At 36.1% G+C, this 21,174-nt stretch overlaps 2 pseudogenes; both read right to left on the minus strand.

Annotated features, from left to right (window-relative positions):
- Window positions 1-1,020: 1,020 nt before the first annotated feature.
- Window positions 1,021-1,967, minus strand: LOC113907031 (annotated as a pseudogene).
- Window positions 1,968-15,835: 13,868 nt separating this feature from the next.
- On the minus strand, window positions 15,836-16,740 carry LOC113907032 (annotated as a pseudogene).
- Between the last annotated feature and the right edge of the window lie 4,434 nt (window positions 16,741-21,174).

Below are 21,174 nucleotides of genomic sequence, written 5' to 3' on the forward strand. Positions count from 1 at the left end.
CTACTTGGCAATCACCACTATTTAAATTGTTAACGATACAGTTCCTGTTTACTTCATAAATACAGAGAGAGAATATAAGTACTTACAAATAGAGTACTAATGCAAATACTACTTTTTTCCCCATTGAACACAAATTTTTTAATAACCATTCCTTTACAACTGCAACTATATTAACCAGGTTTTTTTCCCTAATTTTAAGAAGAATAATGCTATGAGCACATGAAAAGAGATGGAGTCTTCTTTTCTAGTGAGCTTTAGAGAAGGTCCTGGTACATTGCCCCCAACTCCCATTCATGTAGTTACTATAAAGTTGTTCCCACTGATGTAATCAGGGCAGAATGACGAAGAATAGAAGATTGAGAAATTCTCTACATTCAATGACCCCTGCCTCTGATATATATTTAATCTATGCCAAAAGATAAAAGCATAAGTGAATTTTGTCTAAAATAGATATTCTGGAATAACCTATTTAAAATAGATTTTTTTTAATTTCAAAAATTGGCAAAACTCATTTTTACATCAATGAAACTTTGAGTTAAGGTAGGAGATTTTTCTTTTCTTTCTTTCTTTCTTTATTTTTATTAGTTAAGTACTACTAAGTATCATGATGGAACATGTGTTACTATTACACAAGAAAGGCAAAAACAAACCTTTTAACCCACTAACTCTCACTTTTGAGGGAGAAAGTTTATTAATCCCATTGTTTTTAAAAAATTATTGGAATATTTGGACCACAAATTGAGTTGGTGTGGGAAGAAGGATTGCTCTGCCCATGATATCTCTCTGAAGCATACACATGAACAGAGAAGAGATATAATATATCTTTTCTAAAAAACAGCAAAGTGAATCCATTACTATTCTTCCTTAGTTTAGAGAGACAATGAAGACAAATAATTTCTGACCCCCACATTCATTTTAGATATAAAGATAAGCGATGGAAAATATCTAAAAGTTGTATTGGTGAGACTACCAGACTCAGTCAAAGTACCTGAACATTAGCTATCAAAATCTTTAAATAAATCATTTTGGGTAAAAATGTAATTTAGTGACAATTGCTCTTTTCAGTGCAGTTTTCACATCCTTGTTTCTTAAACTGTAGATCAGTGGATTTAACACTGGGATGAAAACAGTGTGGAAGACAGAGGCGGTTTTGTCTGTGTCCATAGAGTAACTGGAGCTGGGTCTGAGATACATGAGCAGGAGCATGCCAAGAAATATAGCCACAGTGGTTAACTGGGAGGCGCATGTAGAGAAGGCTTTGCATCTCCCCTTGGCTGAGTTCATTCTAAGGATGGTTGTTATGATGTAGCTGCAGGAGACGAAGACAATGATGATACTGCAACCCAGAACACAGCTGCTATAAGGGAACATCACAATCTCACTGATGGTTGTATCTGAGGAAAACAGGACTAATAAGGGTGGGAAGTTACAGAAAAAAATGATTGATGACATTGGAATTGCAGAATGACAACTGAATTGTGCAACAGGTAAAAAACTGCTGGAGAGATCAAAGGTTCTAAGTACACAAAAACTACAAGCTGGGTACAGAATCTCCTGGACATGACAACTGCATAAAGAGGTGGATTACAAATGGCTACATAATGATCATAAGCCATGATAGTCAACATGAGACATTCCACATCTGCAAAGGTCCCAAAACAATACATCTGAACAGCACACAAATTAAATGAAATCTTCTTTAGCTCAGACGAGAAATCAGCCAGCATACTGGGATAGACAGTGGAGGAGCAGCAAACATCACAGGAGCACACATTGCTCAGGAAATAAGACATGGATGTGTGGAGCCTAGGGTCCACCTTGATCAGCAGGACCATCCCTACATTGGCAACCACAGCTATGCTGAAAACCAGCAGTAAGAGAATGAAGAGCGCCTGCTGCACATCCCATCTGCCAGAAAGTCCTAGCAGTACGAACTCTGGAAACAGAGTTCAGTTCTCTGCAGCCATCACTCACATCTGGGAATCCCTGGTTATGAAAGAGGAGATGGAAGTGGAGGATGTTATCATCTTACTATCTTAGTATTTTAGTTGCTGGTCCTTTCTGTATTTCAGTAATTAAGAAAAGAGATAATGCTAGGACTATGTGAGACAAACTGACTCCCTGAAAATTTATCTATTTTAGTATAAATCAATAATAATAATAATGATATCACTTACATAGCACTGTACTATTTGTGGCATTCTTTCATCTAAATTATTTCCATGTCAGCCTTATTAGTGTGTATGCCAATTTTTGCTACTTTTACTTATATTAAGAAATTGATGTCCTCAGATTTGAGGCAGTAATTCTTAAATTAATTTGTCCAGATAACCCACATATTCTGAGATTGTTGCTCTTTTCAGTATTGCAGAAATATTGTTTTATCCTGAAATAGAGAAGAATAGTTAATGAGCGGTGTAAATAATGGATGTGTCCCTTTTGTTATTTCTCATCATGCACAACTATGGAACAGGCAGAGCTATTCCATTTTCCTGGATATAACATGCTCTTGTGTCCCCATAGGTCTTTTTTTTTTCCTGTATCCAGTGTACATTCTTACTGTTGTTGTCATTTAGTTGCTAAGTCATGTCTGACTCTTTTGTGATCCCATGGACCAGGCTTCCCTGTCCATGGGATTTTCCAGGTAAGAATACTGAAGTGGGTTGCCATTTCCTTCTCAGGGGATCTTCCCTATCCAAGCATTGAATCTCAGTCTCCTGCATTGGCAGGCAGATCCTTTGCCACTGAACCACTGGGGAAGTCCAGTATCCACTAACAAGTATCAGTTAACCAGAGCAGGGAGGGAACTGAAGAAGGTGGAGGTGTCTCCATAAGTTACATGCTGGACAGCACTCCCCTAACACTGAGCTATTGCTCAGGGGACATTATGAAGAATGTTTGGGACTTAACGTAGAGCTCCTGGTAAGACAGGTGACTCCGAGGCAGAAAAGGCAGTATGGTTTCCTGCATGAGTCGTTTGGCCATAATTAACTAGAATCTACATAATCTACTCACCAATAGATCAGATATGTAAGATGTTTGGTGAAATTTCTCCTATGTCCCTCAGTCCCACATATGCAGAAATATTTACATATTAATGATGTCTCCATCCCAATCCCCCAGAAACTGTAATATTGGTTTATTGTTTTCTTTGATCCCTATTCTTCAGTATTTCTGAAATCTGCCTCTCTCTGGTTTAAAGGAGTTGATGTTTCTTGAATTCCCTGCCCCAGTCTTACATTCTACACAATAAATTATGTTATATACAATGTCACAAATATTCTCCTCTGTTCTTTTAGAATATTCAAAGAGTAGAGTTGCATGTGTATGCACTGTTGATATAAGAAAATTGGGATGTGGTCTGACTTTTATTCTTTCTAGGCTTAAGTATTCGGAGAAGGCAATGGCAACCCACTCCAGTCTGGGAAATCACATGGACAGAGGAACCTGGTAGGCTGCAGTCCATGGGGTCGCTAAGAGTCAGATACAACTGAGCGACTTCACTTTCACTTTTCACTTTCATGCATTGGAGAAGGAAATGGCAACCCACTCCAGTGTTCTTGCCTGGAGAATCTCAGGGACAAGGGAGCCTAGTGGGCTGCTATCTATGGGGTCACACAGAGCCAGACACAACTAAAGTGATTTAGCAGCAGCAGCAGGCTTAAGTATTCTGGTGGATTTCCCAGGTGGTTCAGAGGTAAAGAATCTTGGGTGGGAAAGATCTCTTGGAGAAGGAAATGGCAACCCACTCCAGTATTTTTGCCAGGAAAATTCCATGGACAGAGGAGCCTTGTGGGCTACAACCCATGGGGTGGCAAAGAGTTGGACATGACTTAGAGACTAAATAACAATAAAGAATTATAGCATTTGGATATCATAAATATTGTGTTATGGACTTGGATTTATACATATTGGTAGTTGTAATATGTTATCTCCACTATTATTTTTTTTAATTTAAAAAAAATTATACATGTGTTCCCCATCCTGAACCCTCCTCCCTCCTTCCTCCCCATACCATCCTTCTGGGTCGTCCCAGTGCACCAGCCCCAAGCATCCAGCACCGTGATTTGAACCTGGACTGGCATCTCGTTTCATACATGACATTTCACATGTTTCAATGCCATTCTCCCAAATCTTCCCACCCTCTCCCTCTCCCACAGAGTCCATAAGCCTGTTCTATACATCAGTGTCTCTTTTGCTGTCTCGTATACAGGGTTATCGTTACCATCTTTCTAAATTCCATATATATGCATTAGTATACTGTATTGGTGTTTGTCCTTCTGGCTTACTTCACTCTGTATAATAGGCTCCAGTTTCATCCATCTCATTAGAACTGATTCAAATGTATTCTTTTTAATGGCTGAGTAATACTCCATTGTGTATATGTACCACCGCTTTCTTATCCATTCATCTGCTGATGGACATCTAGGTTGTTTCCATGTCCTGGCTATTATAAACAGTGCTGCGATGAACATTGGGGTACACGTGTCTCTTTCCCTTCTGGTTTCCTCAGTGTGTATGCCCAGCAGTGGGATTGCTGGATCATAAGGCAGTTCTATTTCCAGTTTTTTAAGGACTCTCCACACTGTTCTCCATAGTGGCTGTACTAGTTTGCATTCCCACCAACAGTGTAAGAGGGTTCCCTTTTCTCCACACCCTCTCCAGCATTTATTATTTGTAGACTTTTGGATTGCAGCCATTCTGACTGGTGTGAAATGGTATCTCATAGTGGTTTTGATTTGCATTTCTCTGATAATGAGTGATGTTGAGCATCTTTTCATGTGTTTGTTAGCCATCTGTATGTCTTCTTTGGAGAAATGTCTATTTAGATCTTTGGCCCATTTTTTGATTGGGTCATTTATTTTTCTGGAGTTGAGCTGTAGGAGTTGCTTGTATATTTTTGAGATTAGTTGATTGTCAGTTGCTTCATTTGCTATTATTTTCTCCCATTCTGAAGGCTGTCTTTTCACCTTGATAATAGTTTCCTTTGATGTGCAGAAGCTTTTAAGGTTAATTAGGTCCCATTTGTTTATTTTTGCTTTTATTTCCAATATTCTGGGAGGTGGGTCATAGAGGATCCTGCTGTGATGTATGTCAGAGAGTGTTTTGCCTATGTTCTCCTCTAGGAGTTTTATAGTTTCTGGTCTTACGTTGAGATCTTTAATCCATTTTGAGTTTATTTTTGTATATGGTGTTAGAAAGTGTTCTAGTTTCATTCTTTTACAAGTGGTTGACCAGATTTCCCAGCACCACTTGTTAAAGAGATTGTCTTTAATCCATTGTATATTCTTGCCTCCTTTGTCAAAGATAAGGTGTCCATATGTGCGTGGATTTATCTCTGGGCTTTCTATTTTGTTCCATTGATCTATATTTCTGTCTTTGTGCCAGTACCATACTGTCTTGATAACTGTGGCTTTGTAGTAGAGCCTGAAGTCAGGTAGGTTGATTCCTCCAGTTCCATTTTTCTTTCTCAAGATTGCTTTGGCTATTCGAGGTTTTTTGTATTTCCATACAAATTGTGAAATTATTTGTTCTAGCTCTGTGAAGAATACTGTTGGTAGCTTGATAGGGAAGTTTTTGGCCACAACAATCAGAGCAGAAAAAGAAATAAAAGGAATCCAAATTGGAAAAGAAGAAGTAAAACTCTCACTATTTGCAGATGACATGATCCTCTACATAAAAAACCCTAAAGACTCCACCAGAAAATTACTAGAACTAATCAATGATTATAGTAAAGTTGCAGGATATAAAATCAACACACAGAAATCCCTTGCATTCCTATACACTAATAATGAGAAAACAGAAAGAGAAATTAAGGAAACAATTCCATTCACCATTGCAACGAAAAGAATAAAATACTTAGGAATATATCTACCTAAAGAAACTAAAGACCTATATATAGAAAACTATAAAACACTGGTGAAAGAAATCAAAGAGGACACTAATAGATGGAGAAATATACCATGTTCATGAATTGGAAGAATCAATATAGTGAAAATGAGTATACTACCCAAAGCAATTTATAGATCTACTATTATTTTAAAAAGACAAGAGCAAGTTTACCTGTACAATGATATTATTTGCAACAGCGAAAAATGGTTTGCATATCGACCTTGATTCAGTTCAGTTCAGTCAGTTCAGTCACTCAGATGTGTCCAACTCTTTGCAATCCCATGAACTGCAGCACACCAGGTCTCCCTATCCATCACCAACTCCTGGAGTCCACTCAAACCCATGTCCATCGAGTCAGTGATGCCATCCAACCATCTCATCCTCTGTCATCCCCTTCTCCTCCTGTCCTCAATCTTTCCCAGCATCAGGGTCTTTTCCAATGAGTCAGCTCTTCACATCAGGTGGCCAAGGTATTGGAGTTTCAGCTTCAACATCAGTCTTTCCAATGAACACTCGGGACTGATTTCTTTTAGGATGGACTTGTTGGAACTCCTTGCAGTCCAAGGGACTCTCAAGAGTCTTGTCCAACACCACAGTTCAAAAGCATCAATTCTTCGGTGCTCAGCTTTCTTTATAGTCCAGCTATCACATCCATACATGACTACTGGAAAAACCATAGCTTTGAGTAGATGGAACTTTGTTGGCAAAGTAATGTCTCTGCTTTTGAATATGTTGTCTAGGTTGGTCATAACTTTCCTTCCAAGGAATAAGCGTCTTTTAATTTCATGGCTGCAATCACCATCTGCAGTGATTTTGGAGCCCAGAAAAAAAAAAAAAAAAAACACTTGATTAAAATAGAAAAAAACTAAAATATTTAATATTCTTCTACAAATTATAAATGAGGTTTGTCAAAATCACACAGGTTTAACAAGTATCTTTGTTAAGTTATTACATTACAGTGTTTATATAACTGAGCAAGCAAGTATAAAATGACTCATTTGAAAATTTTCAGTACTTCTTCACTTTTCTACAAAAGCAAGTCTCTCTGCCACTTTCTGTATTCTTTAAATTTATCCATTTAGAAACCTACCTGCAATGAACAAGTCTTCAGTCTTTTCACTCTGGTACATGTACCATAGGCAGGTTGCTTTTTATTTCTGTCTGGCGACTGTTGGGACTTAAGTCTCTAAAGCTTCAGCTTTTATATTTTTATGTTATAAGAACATGGTTAATTAGAGCTCTAGATCTGTATTTTCCCCTGTGGATGCACAACAGCTTTAGCAAGGGTTGAGCTTTTAACACTTCCTTCTTTTCACAAAATTGATCACTGTCAGAAATTTATCAGAATTTGTTTTAGTACTATGCTTTATGGATACAAAAAATCTACATTCTTCTCCCATGAAAAGAGATACTTAATGAAATTAAAATAGATTTTTTCATTAACGATTTTCATCTCTTTATCATTGCTGATCTAGTTTCTTCCATTTTTAAAGATTCCCTTCATTTCTCATTTATAGATATGACAGTCTTACATATTGCTTTATTCGTTAGTCATGGTCTGAGACCTTTTCCTCAAGGACATGTCAGTCACCCTTATTTCAATAATTGTGTGTATGTGTGTGGCTTCAGAATAATTTTCCTTTCTTCTAAGTTATGACTAGCCTAATAGTTAAATGAACATAAGACAGAGTAATGGGAGAAAAACAAATTTACTTTTCTACATACGGAAGTCCCCTAAAAAATGATGAGATTCAAAGTGACCAAAGCAGAAAGCTTTTATTCATTTTAGGCAAGAAAGTGGTAATTTGTGAGGGGTTGATGAGACAAAGGTGTTTAGGCTTAGGACAGTAATTAGTAAGCACCTGGTCCCACCACTTCATGACAAATAGATGGGGCAAAAATGGAAACAGTGGCAGAGTTTATTTTCTTGGGCTCCAAAATCAGTGTGGACAGTGACTAAAGTATGAAATTAAAATATGCTTGCTTCTTGGAAGAAAAGCTATGACAAATCTAGAAAGTGAAAGAAAAGTGAAGTCACTCAGTCGTGTCTGACTCTGTGTGACCCCATGGACTGTAGCCAACCAGGCTCCTCTGTCCATGGGATTTTCCAGGCAAGAGTACTAGAGTGGGTTGCCATTTCCTTCTTCAGGGGATCTTCCCAACCCAGGAATCAAACCCAGGTTTCCCTCACAGTAGACAGACGCTCTAGACAGCATGTTAAAAAGCAGAGACTTCACTTTGTCGACAAAGGTCTGTACAGTCAAAGCTGTAGTTTTTCCAGGAGCCGCATATGGATGTGACAGTTGGACTAAAAAGAAGGTTGAGTACCAAACTGATGCTTTAGAAATGTGATGCTGAAGAAGACTCTTTTTTTTTTTTTAACTTTACAATATTGTATTGGTTTTGCCATATACCAAAATGAATCCGCCACAGGTTTACATGTGTTCCCCATCCTGAACCCTCCTCCCTCCTCCCTCCCCATACCATCCCTCTGGGTCGTCCCAGTGCACCAGCCCCAAGCATCCAGTATCGTGCATCGAACCTGGACTGGCAACTCATTTCATATATGATATTATACATATTTCAATGCCATTCTCCCAAATCACCCCACCCTCTCCCTCTCCCACAGAGTCCAAAAGACTGTTCTATACATCAGTGTCTCTTTTGCTGTCTCGTATACAGGGTTATTGTTACCATCTTTCTAAATTCCTTATGTATGCGTTAGTATACTGTATTGGTGTTTTTCTTTCTGGCTTACTTCACTCTGTATAATAGGCTCCAGTTTCATCCATCTCATTAGAACTGATTCAAATGTATTCTTTTTAATGGCTGAGTAATACTCCATTGTGTATATGTACCACCGCTTTCTTATCCATTCATCTGCTGATGGACATCTAGGTTGTTTCCATGTCCTGGCTATTATAAACAGTGCTGCGATGAACACTGGGGTACACGTGTCTCTTTCCCTTCTGGTTTCCTCAGGGTGTATGCCCAGCAGTGGGATTGCTGGTTCATAAGGCAGTTCTATTTCCAGTTTTTTAAGGACTCTTCACACTGTTCTCCATAGTGGCTGTACTAGTTTGCATTCCCACCAACAGTGTAAGAGGGTTCCCTTTTCTCCACACCCTCTCCAGCATTTATTGCTTGTAGACTTTTGGATGGCAGCCATTCTTACTGGTGTGAAATGGTACCTCATAGTGGTTTTGATTTGCATTTCTCTGATAATGAGTGATGTTGAGCATCTTTTCATGTGTTTGTTAGCCATCTGTATGTCTTCTTTGGAGACTCTTGAGAGTTCCTTGTATAGCAAAGAGATTAAACCAGTCAACCCTAAAGGAAATCAACCTTGAATATTCACTGGAAGGACTGATGTCAAAGCTGAAGCTCCAATACTTTGCCCACCTGATGTGAAGAGTCAACTCACTGTAAAAAAGCCTGATGCTGGGAAAGACTGAGGGCAGAAGGGGATGACAGAGGATGAGATGGTTGGATGGCATCACCGACTCTATGGACATGAGTTTGAACAAACTCAGGGAGATGATGAAGGAAAGCGTTGCCTGGCGTGCTTCAGTCCATGGGGTCGCAAGGAATTGGACAGGACTGAGAGACTGAACAACAGCAGCAACAAGCAATCAATAAAAAAGTAACAAGGTTTGGTCACGCAGCCTTCTTGGCCCATAAATTCCCTGTTTCTTGTGACATAATTGCCTTCTACCCTCTGGTACAGAGAGGGGAACTTTCACATGAGAGATTTATTTCCTGCTTTCAGGGCTACAAAGGAGAATCAGAGTGTCCTTTTCCCACTGCTCTTTCTTAAGTAACTTTAATTCAAAGTATTAATATGCCAAAGCAGCATATTTTGGGGTGATATAGTCTGCTCTCCTTCAATGGCATAATATCTATCACACATAGTTCACTATTTAATTTCCTATTCTGTTTATATACAAATAAATCTCATTTTATCATGCTTCATTTTATTGTTTTGTGGTTAGCTGTATTTTTATTTATTTTTTTTTAACAAGCTGAAGGTTTGTGGTCACTCTGCATCAACCAAGTCTGTCAGCACACGTTTTCCAACAGAATTTATTCACTTCATATCTCCATGTCACATGTTGATAATTCTCACAGTTTTTGAACTGTCTCATCATTAATCTATTTGTTCTGTTGATCTGTGATCAGTGATTTTTTATGTTACTATTACAGCTCATTGAAAACTCAGATGATGATTAGCATTTCTTCTTTTTTTCAAAGTGATCAAGTACTTTTAAATTATGGTATTTGCTTTTTTTAAGACATAAGGCAACTGAACATTTAATAGACTATGATATTATGTGAATGTTCCTTTAACATACACTGGGAAACCAAGCATTTCTTTTGACTCTCTTTACTGTGATATTCACTTTATTGTGGTAGGCTGGAACTCAACCCACAGTATCTCCAAGGTCTGTCTGTAGGTGTACATTCCTACAATCCATAAGAAGATTTCCATAAGTAATTGCTCCATGAATGTGTGTTTTTAAATATTTTCCTGTTGCTATGCTGGTGAATGTTCTTTATCTCTGGTGATATAAGGCTTGTAGATGTTCAACAACAACTAAGAATAAACAGCATTTGAAAGTTTTTTCTACTAATACAGTTCATATGAACAAAGATAATATTTTATTAAAAACATGTGTTGGGATACTTCTATCAAAAAAAATCTAATGTCCATTTGTTTCTAAAATATCCTTTGTGTGTTACTCATAGGAACAGAGAGAATGATGGTTACCAGGAGATGGGGGTGGGGGATTGTACACAATTGCATTGTAAGAGAAATTAGTTCTTTATCTCATGTACAGCATTGGGATTAAAGCTACAATACTGTATTATATATTTTAAAGTTACTAGGATACTAGATCATAATGATCCCTCAACAAAAATAAACAATAATTATATGACTGATGCAGGTGTTAGCTAAAGGTATAATGGTAATCCTGTTCTAATTCATAGATTACTAAATAAATACTGTACTACACAATTTCATGAAGCAAAGGAAATAGCTAAAATATTGTCCCTGAAGTTGTGCAGCATAGCAGCCTTAGGGGATATGCTCTTTATTTTTTGTGTTAAGAGTGATAATTTATAATATATGAATCATTTCAGGATGCTGACAAGCATAAATTCTGTGTATTCATTAAATCCTTCTCCTGAATGTAACATAAAGTCTTCTTACTGTGAGTTTTGCTTACCACAATTTATTTCTTTACCACAGAAAAGGTAAATGCAAAATTTTTGTGTATGGGAAGTAATTTATGAAGATAAATACAAGCCAGTATATGTTTACAAATGCTCCAGGGAATTTTTTCCTCTGAAATCTCACTGAGAACTAGATAGAGACCTAGTTTTATTTTTAGGGTCCTATAAACCTAGAACCCACTGTAGACTAAAATCATTAAAATAAAATATTCTTGATATGTCATAAAGAATACCTGAATGATATATTAATTGTTACCTTATTGGAATTATTAGAGTGATGATGTCTATATAAATATACTTAATTTACATTACAGGAGATATTGCTGAGGCCAAGTGCAAGCAAAGTAATTATAATAATTTGCTACATACTAAACTGAAGGTGTTTGTGTCACTCAAGAGCTTTACTACCATTATCTAGTTACATATTTGAAGGTTGGAGTTTGTCCTTGTTCACTTCATTATGATTCCTTTGCAAAATCACTTTTTCCATAAGACACTTCTCTATTTCCCGGGATATAAAATCTCTTAGGATCTCACTCCATTGAAATAGGATTTAAATTTAGCTTCCTAAACATGGCCATCTCTGCAGACCATTTAGTATAACTTCCTGCCATTATGAGGGAATGAGATGCTGTGGCTATATTATTATTAAAAATTGGATAATTAGCTTAACAAACAGTTTTACATTTAATTGAAGTTGACTTTCTTACATTACAGAAGAAAATCATGTAGTTAAAATTTAATACATCAGAGACAAGCAATTGAGAAAGAAATATCTACATGATTCCCTTGTGCCACTATGCCTCTATTTGTAATACTCTATAGGCAACAGTTTATTTATTAATATAAACACTTGCCTTTAGAAAATAATTGTGTGCCACTGAGTCATGGGCCAATGTGTGTAAGTTCAGTGTACCAAGAGGGGTACCAAGGAGTACAAGATTCATTAAATCTCTTTGTTGCTGGGAAGAGTATTAGAAGTACACATGGGTTAAAAAGGGGGTTGAATAAGACATTTTTGCATTACTAAATAATCTCTGAAGGTTGCACTATTTATTTCACAAAAATATACTACACTACTATGTATATCTTATGGACTCTATGGGAGAGGGAGAGGGTGGGGAGATTTGGGAGAATAGCATTGAAACGTATAATATCATGTATGAAATGAGTCACCAGTCCAGGTTCGATGTACGGTACTGGATGCTTGGGGCTGGTGCACTGGGACGACCCAGAGGGAGGGGAGGAAAGGGAGGAGGGTGGAGGGTTCAGGATGGGGAACGCGGGTGTACCTGTGGCAGATTCATTTCGATATTTGGCAAAACTAATACAATATTGTAAAGTTTAAAAATAAAATAAAATTGGAAGATTTAAAAAAAAAAAAAAAGAAAATTGAAAAAAAATAAATAAATAAAGAGTTAAGAGTCACAATATTGTAAAGTAATTAGCCTCCAATTAAAATAAATAAATTTAAATTAAAAAAATAAATAAAATAAAATAAAATAAAAATAAAATAAAATTTAAAAAAAAGAATTTCTAGGGATAAAAATTTATAATAATTCCGAAGTTTCTGGTAATGGCAAACAGACTTTACTTTTGGAAAATGTTTTTGATGTGCCATGAACAAATCAGTTCAGTCACTCAGTCGTGTCCAACTCTTGGCAACCCCATGGACTACAGCATGCCAGGCTTCCTAGTCCATCACCAATTCCTGGAGCTTGCTTAAACTTATGCTATATAGAGAACACTTAAATAATAACTATATAGATAAACATTTTTCCAAAATGTTACCTGTATAGCTAGGTAAGTAAGACCAAGAAGTAACAATTTCTACAATTAACAAAGCCTTCTATAAACTCCCTCCTAAATGGCTAATCTCTTACCTCCAAAGAGTAGATACTTTCTTGACTTTTACTGTGACAGATCAGCTTTGTATTTTTTTGAACCAGACATAATTAGATGTCTATAGCACGCACTATTTTGTTCAATTACATGCAATCCATCCCTGCTGTTGCATGCAGTTTCAGTACATTCATTGTCATTGAAATATCTTAATTCTTTGTGCATATGCATCATTTATTTATCTACTTTAATGTTGATGAACAATCATATTTGCCACCAATTGGTAAGTGAGTATACTATGAAAAGCATATGAATTAAATATATAGAAAGTGAAGAAAATGGTTAGAATTGGAATTATATCATGCAAGACAAAATATTTTGAGGCCAGCTTTCCCTTTCTATGGAAAATCAAGCCAGAAATCTCTTACAGGTCCTTAGCTCAAGCCCCTATTTGAATCACAAATTCTGTGAGGTGTTCACATTAAATGACTATTTATCCTCCACATTCTATTTAGGGCCAGGGACCTCACACATTGTACAAGCCAATCAATTTAAGACACCCTTTTTTGAGATTAAAATTCTTCATTTAATATGCAACATTTTATTTTCTTCAGTTCACTCATTAGCCTTAGATTTGCTCTTAAGAGCTAAATGCAGATGAAATCTGATTTTAGACACATTAGCATTTTTTATAGGAGAGTAATGTGCTAATTGTATAATCTTTATACTTCTGAGATTGACACCCATCTTTGTGTCAGGCTTCATTCTGAATCAGTCTCACTTCTGCCATGCTGCTGTTCAATATAGTATCTAGAAGGTAGATAAACATTTCAGGAGAAGGAAATGCCAACTCCTCCAGTACTCTTGCCTGGAAAATCTCATGGACAGAGGAGCCTGGTAGGCTACAGTCCATGGGGTAGCAAAAAGTCAGACACAACTGAGTGACTTCACTTTCACATTTCACTTTCATGCATTGGAGAAGTAAATGGCAACCCACCCCAGAATTCTTGCCTGGAGAATCCCAGGGATGGAGGAGCCTAGTGGGCTGCCATCTATGGGGTCACACAGAGTCGGACATGACTGAAGTGACTTAGCAGCAGCAGCAGCAGATAAACATTTCAAAATGTAATAACATTCAAAAGGATTGAGAAAATAATATAAATAAAAGAAACACCTCCTCATTTTCTATACCAACACATCCCACTACCTGTCTCAGAATCCTAGAAAAGCTATTACTCTGGAGTCTCATTCTCCTTCTTGGGCTTTAGCAAAACCAGTACAATATTGTAAATTAAATAAATAAAACTGAAAAAAATTAGTAAATAAAATGTTTTCACTCAAAGGCATCTTACGAAGGCACTTGGATAGACTTAGTTACCGAATTATTTTTGGCTTATTTTATTGTAGCAAACACTCAAGAATGCATTTGATTCTTACAGGGTCCTTCAAATGAATGCTTATGCTTCTGTTTACTAAATAAGCCACTTTCAGCGATTCAATCACCAGCAAACTATAGTAGAGCTTTGTGAAGTTTTCAAATATCTTCTAACCCAGAGAAGAGTTCTTTGGTTTAATTATTTAAAAAAAATCATCTGTTATGTCTTTACATACAGTAACTTTCCATTACTTTTAGTATTCACAACCAGTTTATGTACTTAGATATAAGGTATGTGTATTTTTGTGTGAGTTTGTGCTCAGTCATGTCTGACTCTTTGTGACCCCCTAGGCTGTAGCCTGCCAGTTCCTCTGTCCATGGAATTATCCAGGTAGGAATACTGCAGTGGGTTCCCTTTCCCTTCTCCAGGGGATCTTCCTGACTCAGGGATCAAACCTGCACTTCCTGCATCTCCTGCATTGGCAGGTATATTCTTCACAACTGTGCCATCTGGGAAGCAGATATAAAGTACAAAACATGTGTTTAAGGCACATGCATTTAAAGCTATCAGTATTTTTTTTGCTTTATTGTGAATAAATTTTCAATAAAATTAACTTCTTTCTTTCTCCTTTTCTCTCTCTCTTTCATTCATTTACCCACTTGCTATATATCTCCTGGTTAACAGTCCTTAAAATCAGGATGTTCATAATCCTACATTGAAGGAAATGATTTATAAAACGGATACAACAATGATCTGAAACACAGGCTGGTGTGAGAATCAAGCTCAGAGCTTGCAGGAGAGACAGAAAATCCCTGGAGGAGGTAACTGGGTTGTAAACTGCAGCACTCCAACCTGGACATACTGAGTTTCCTTAAATGACACGGTCTTGTCCACCTCACAGTCACTCTAACTGTCCAACCATCTGCACAAAATGCTTTGTCTGCTGAGTTGCATCTCTGTTACTTCCTACTTATCTCTTGGATACCAAACTAGTTGTGTTCATTTTCAGGAAGCAATTTTTAACTTTCTGCACTACATTTGAACAATGTGCTTTGGGTTTATGTTGTCCAGTCTTTTTACATTATGGTGCAAATATAGTTAATTATAAATAATGTGAATAATTATCTAATTAACACCTATCACTTCCATTAGAAAAGATTAATTTGTGTAAAAACTGCTAGATTTACCATTAAATTCAGAGGAAACAAAAACTTGACAAACTAACAGTTAAGAACTTTTCCGCAAATAGGGAGTCTTAAATATAAGTTCAAGACATAAAATGGAAGCATAGAGTATATAGGAAACAACACATTTTGGAATGACTTGAACATAATTAAAAAATACTTATCGATTAAACCAAATGAATCAAAACAATTTTGACTTTAATCATAGTGTAAGAGTGGGAGAAAAACATATACCTACAGCTTTACAATGGAACCACTTTCTTTTTTTTTTAATTTTATTTTATTTTTAAACTTTACATAATTGTATTAGTTTTGAGCCTCTTTCACATCGTTGTTTCTTAAGGTATAAATCAGGGGGTTTAATATGGGAATCACAAGGGTATAAAACAAGGAGGTCATATTGTCTTCATCAAGAGAGTAAGATGAACTTGCCTGGAAATACACGAAGAGCAGAGTTCACTGGGAAATTGCCACAGCAGTTAGGTGGGAGGTGCAGGTAGAGAAAGCCTTGAACCTCCCTTCAGTAGAGTGGATCTTTATCACTGCTAGGATGATGTAACAGTAAGACAGAAAAGGACCTGAAAGCGTAATCAGTTCAACGAAGCCAAAAATGATAAATATCACTAACTCTTTGACCTGTGCATGTGAGCAAGATAGAGAAGGTAGAGGAGGAACATCACAGAAGAAATGATTAATCTCACTTGACTCACAGAAACACAAGTGGAATATTAATATTGTATTAATTAAAGCATCTACAATGCTGATCATGTAAATCCCAACCACAAGCAGGGAGCACACCCTGCTGGACATGCTGACCGCATAGAGCAAGGGGGTGCTGACGGCCTTGTACCGGTCATAGCCATCACTGCCAGCAGGAGACACTCAGAATCTACAAAGGTACAGGAGATCAATGACTGCAGAGCACAGCCATAAAAGGGGATTGATTTGTTCTTGGCAAGGAGGTCTATCAACATCTTGGGTCCAATTGCTGTGGAATAGCAGAGGTCACTGAAGGAGAGGTGACCGAGGAAAAAGTACATTGGCATGTGAAGCTGGGAGTCCATTTTTATTAAAATGATCATCCCAAGATTTGCAACAAGAATAATGAGATAAACAACCAGAAATGTGGTAAGTGTCACTTTGATTCTAGGGTCATTACTAATTCCCAAGAGAATAAATTCATTCAAGGAAGAGCAGTTTTCTCCATCCATTCTTCTTTATTCTAAAATGATCCAGAACTCATAAAAAAAAAAAAAAGAGTGAGATCAAAGGTTTAACTTTTCTTGACATTTGGAAAAAAGATTTATTACAGTGCATTATATTTTTATATCCTTTATCCTCATAACATAGCTTAGAGATGTCTCATTGTATGTTGTTGACAAAAGTTGAAGTGTCTAGGATAGGATTTTGACAGTTTGATCCTCAATTTGGATGTCATCTGTGAGGTATGTGAATTGTGTGAAACTTCATTGCTTTATCTCAGCAATCAATCATGAGATTAGAGATCACTACAGGTTAATATGATATGAAAACAACACCCAAATTAAAGAGACAAAACTGGAATATACAACCGTGTGTTTATAAGATAAATATACAGTTGAGCATAAAAGTGGTTATACTTCTTGAGTTATTTAAGAATCATATGCCAGAAACCAACACAACACTGTAAAGCAATTATCTTCCAATGAAAAATAAAACTTAAAAAGGAATCATAATTTGCTGAAGATTGTGTATTAAACTCGCACAATGAGCATATCTTGGAATTTAAAATGAACAATATGATATTACTATTCTCTGTATAGTGTTCATATTTTTGAGACATTAGATATTTCATAAGGTTTTATTTAGATATATTCCACATTATTGTTAATTACATGCAGGAGTAGTGTGGGGTCAAAAGATATGTCTCTTGATCAGCCAAACAAATTCCAACAACAAGTAGGATCAACACAGCCTTTTAGATTTTAGCCTCATTTATTCCAGGCAGCTGCTAAGGTAGGAGATGCCTGAGACAGGGGTTCCATACGTGGGTTGCGAAAATCCCCTATAGAAGGGCATGCCCATCCACTCCAGTGTTCTTGCTTGAGAATCCTATGGACAGAGGAGCCTGGAGGGCTACAGTCCACAGGATCACAAAGAGTTGGACACAACTTGAAGCAACTTAGCATGAACACACATCCATTAAAAATAGAAATGGAAAAATGAGCAATAAACATATCTTTGATATATTGCCTTCTATTTGTGTGTATGTGTGTGTGCATGTATTTTTGTTTCCCTGTTAATATATGAAAACTGGAATATGAGTGAGTTTTATTTTGCTTTAAACAAGTAAATATAATATGTGGTTGAATTTATACAAATTTGTATTTGTATTGTATTGGGATATATCAGTGGTCACTGGTGAAATATTGAAAAAAGTCTTAAGTATAGATATACCATTTCACAGTGGTAAAAACATGAAGATTATCTTCTTAATTTTGATTATTAACAAAATTAATATAACTTTACTTATCTAATCAAAATTAATCCTTTTTTCCTTGATTTAAAAGAAACATCATTTTTTTGCAAGGAGATTGCAGACTATGACTAATTTATCTACACTTTTCTAAATAATTTATTCCTTATTTCTTCAGACATAAAGTATTTTATTTTTCACTCTTATACTTGGTTACTTAGAAACCTACCTGTGGTCAGCAAGTCTTTCGGTGCTTGCTCCTGGTAACTGAACAACATATGCAAATCACATTTAATTTTTCATAGTGACATTTGGGAGTACATCTCTAAAGTTTTTCCCCTCATGCTTTTGTGTTATGCAAACATGTGATTAATTAAATTTCTAATTCTGTATTTTCCCCTGTGATTGATGCAACCATTTCAGTGATGGCCAAACCTTAGTTCTTTGCACTTGCTTCAAATTGATCAATATTATAAAGGTAAAATGATTTTAATAGTATGATTCATTGTTACCCTAAGTCTACACCATCCACTCAAATTAGACATCTAATGAAAGTGAAACAAACTTTCTATTTATTTTATGTTATCACTCATCCTGTTAATTCTTAAATTAATACAATAATTAAAATGATTATTTTACTTATTATTGTTTATTCTTAATTATTTTTGATTTTGTGTGTTTATTTCAGTGTCAAACCAAAAGCTAATTTCCAGGACTGATGTCAAGTTTACCTCCTGTATTTTGTTTAGAAGTTTTATGGTTTCCATTCTTATGTTCAAGTCTTTAACTCATTTTGAGTTGATTTTTGTGTATGGAATAAAGAGTACAGGTGGAGCCAGTGGTAAAGAACCTACTTGCCAATTTCGGAGACATAAGAGATCCTGGTGGGATCCCTGGGTAGGGAAGATCCCCTGGAGAAAGAAATGGCAGCCCCCTCCAGTATTGTTGCCTGGAGAATGCCATGGACGGAGGAGCCTGTCAGGTTACAGCCCATGCTGTTGCACGACTTAGCAACTCAACACAGTTTCATTATTTCGCCTGCAGCTCTCTAGTCATTCCAGCACCATTTATTAAAAAAGACTATCTTCCCCACTGTATATTATTGGATCCATAATTGTACCTTTACCAACCATGTATAAGGTGGCTTATTTGTTCCATTGTGTCTGTTTTATTCCAATACCATACTCTTGATTGCTATGTCTTCATTGCTATGTCTTCATAATATAGTTTGAAATCAGGAAATGTGATGCCTCCAGGTTTGTTTTGCTTTCTCAGGATTGCTTGGCTATTAAGCATCCTTTGTGGTTCCATGTCTCTAGGGGAATTTTTTTTTTTCTTTGTGAAACTGATAGGGTTTATATTGAATATGTAACTTGCTTTGAGTGATACAGGTATTCTAGCAATAATAGTTATTCTGATGCATGAGAATGAACTATTGTTCCATTTATTTGTGTCTTCTTCAGTTTCTTTCAGCAGTACGATGTTCCTGTATTTCATCAATACAATTTCAGTGTATAGTTCACCTCTTGGCTAAGTTTATTTTAATTATTTTATATGAGATTTTTTTTCTTAATTTCTCTTTCTGATAAATAATTGTTAAGTGTATAGAAATGCAACTGTTTTTGTATTTATTTTATACCTGAAATTTACTGAATTTATTTATTGGTGTTGTTTATGGTGAAAAATTTAGTATTTTCTATATATTATATGATGCTACCTGCAAAGAGACTATTTCACTTCTTTTTCCACCTGGATGCCTTTTATTTCTTTTCTTTCCTGTTTGTTCTGGCTAGGACTTTCAAGAAAATGTTAAATGAAATTTGCAAGGGTTGGAATTCTTGTCTTGTTCCTCATCTTTGAAGGAAAGATTTTGCCTTCTCACTGTTTAATATGATATAAGCTGAGTTTGTCATTTTTGTCCTTTATTTTTACTGAGATACTTTCCCTCTCTAAATTGTTTGCTGAGAATTTTATCATGAAAAATTTTTGAATCTTGACATTTGTTTCCTGCATTTATTGAGATGATTATATTACTTTTTCTTGTGTTTGTTAATGTGTATATCACATTAATTGACTTGCACATGTTGAACAGTCCTTGCATGCTTGGAATAAATAACACTTGATCATAGTGTATGATCTTATTAATACAGTTTTGAATTTGTTTTTTTTAATATATTTTGTTAGAGATTTTTGCATTCATGTTCATCAGGAATATTGACCCTTGATTTTCATTCCTTGTTGTGTTTTGTCTGGTATTGAGTCAAGGTAATGCTGGGCTCATAAAATGAGTTTGGAGGTACTGCCTATGTTTCTATTTTTTTTTTTGGAAAAGTTTAAAAAATATTAATTATTTAAATATTATAAATCACCAGTGAAGTCATATGGTTCTGAACTTATCTTTTGGGGAAGCTTTGGATAACTGATTAAATCTCCTTACTAGTAATTGGTCTATTCAGATTTTCTATTTTTTCATCATTCAGGCTTTGTAGATTGTTATGCTTTAGGAAATTAACAATTTCTTCTAAGGCATTTGATTTCTTTGGCGGGGAGAGAGGATGTGTATTGTTTATAGTAGCTTCTTATGATCCTTGGTTTTTGTGCAGTATCAAGGGTCTTACCCCTGCTGCCATTTATAGTATTAGTTATATGAGATTCTCCCTTATTCTTGGTAAATTTAGCTATATTTATCCTCCATTTTGTTAATACACAGAAGAACTGTATGAAAAAGATCTTCAGGACCCAGTTAATTATGATGGTGTGATAATTCACCTAGAGCCAGACATCCTGGAATGTGAAGTCAAGTGGGCCTTAGGAAGCATCGCTACAAACAAAGCTAGTGAAGGTGATGGAATTCCAGTTGAGCTATTTCAAATCCTGAAAGATGATGCTGTGAAGGTGCTGCACTCAATATGTCAGCAAATTTGGAAAACTCAGCAGTGGCCACAAGACTGGAAAAGGTCAGTTTCATTCCAATCCCTGAGAAAGGCAATGCCAAAGACTGCTTAAACTACCGCACAATTGCATTTATCTCACATGCTAGTAAAGTAATGCCAAAATTATCCAAGCCAGGTTTCAGCAATACATGAACCGTAAACTTGCAGATGTTCAAGCTGGTTTTAGAAAAGGCAGAGGAACCAGAGATCAAATTGCCAACATCCGCTGGATCATAGAAAAAACAAGAGAGTTCCAG

This window comes from Bos indicus x Bos taurus, chromosome 16 (assembly GCF_003369695.1).
Source record: "Bos indicus x Bos taurus breed Angus x Brahman F1 hybrid chromosome 16, Bos_hybrid_MaternalHap_v2.0, whole genome shotgun sequence".
In the NCBI taxonomy this organism is placed as follows: domain Eukaryota; kingdom Metazoa; phylum Chordata; class Mammalia; order Artiodactyla; family Bovidae; genus Bos; species Bos indicus x Bos taurus.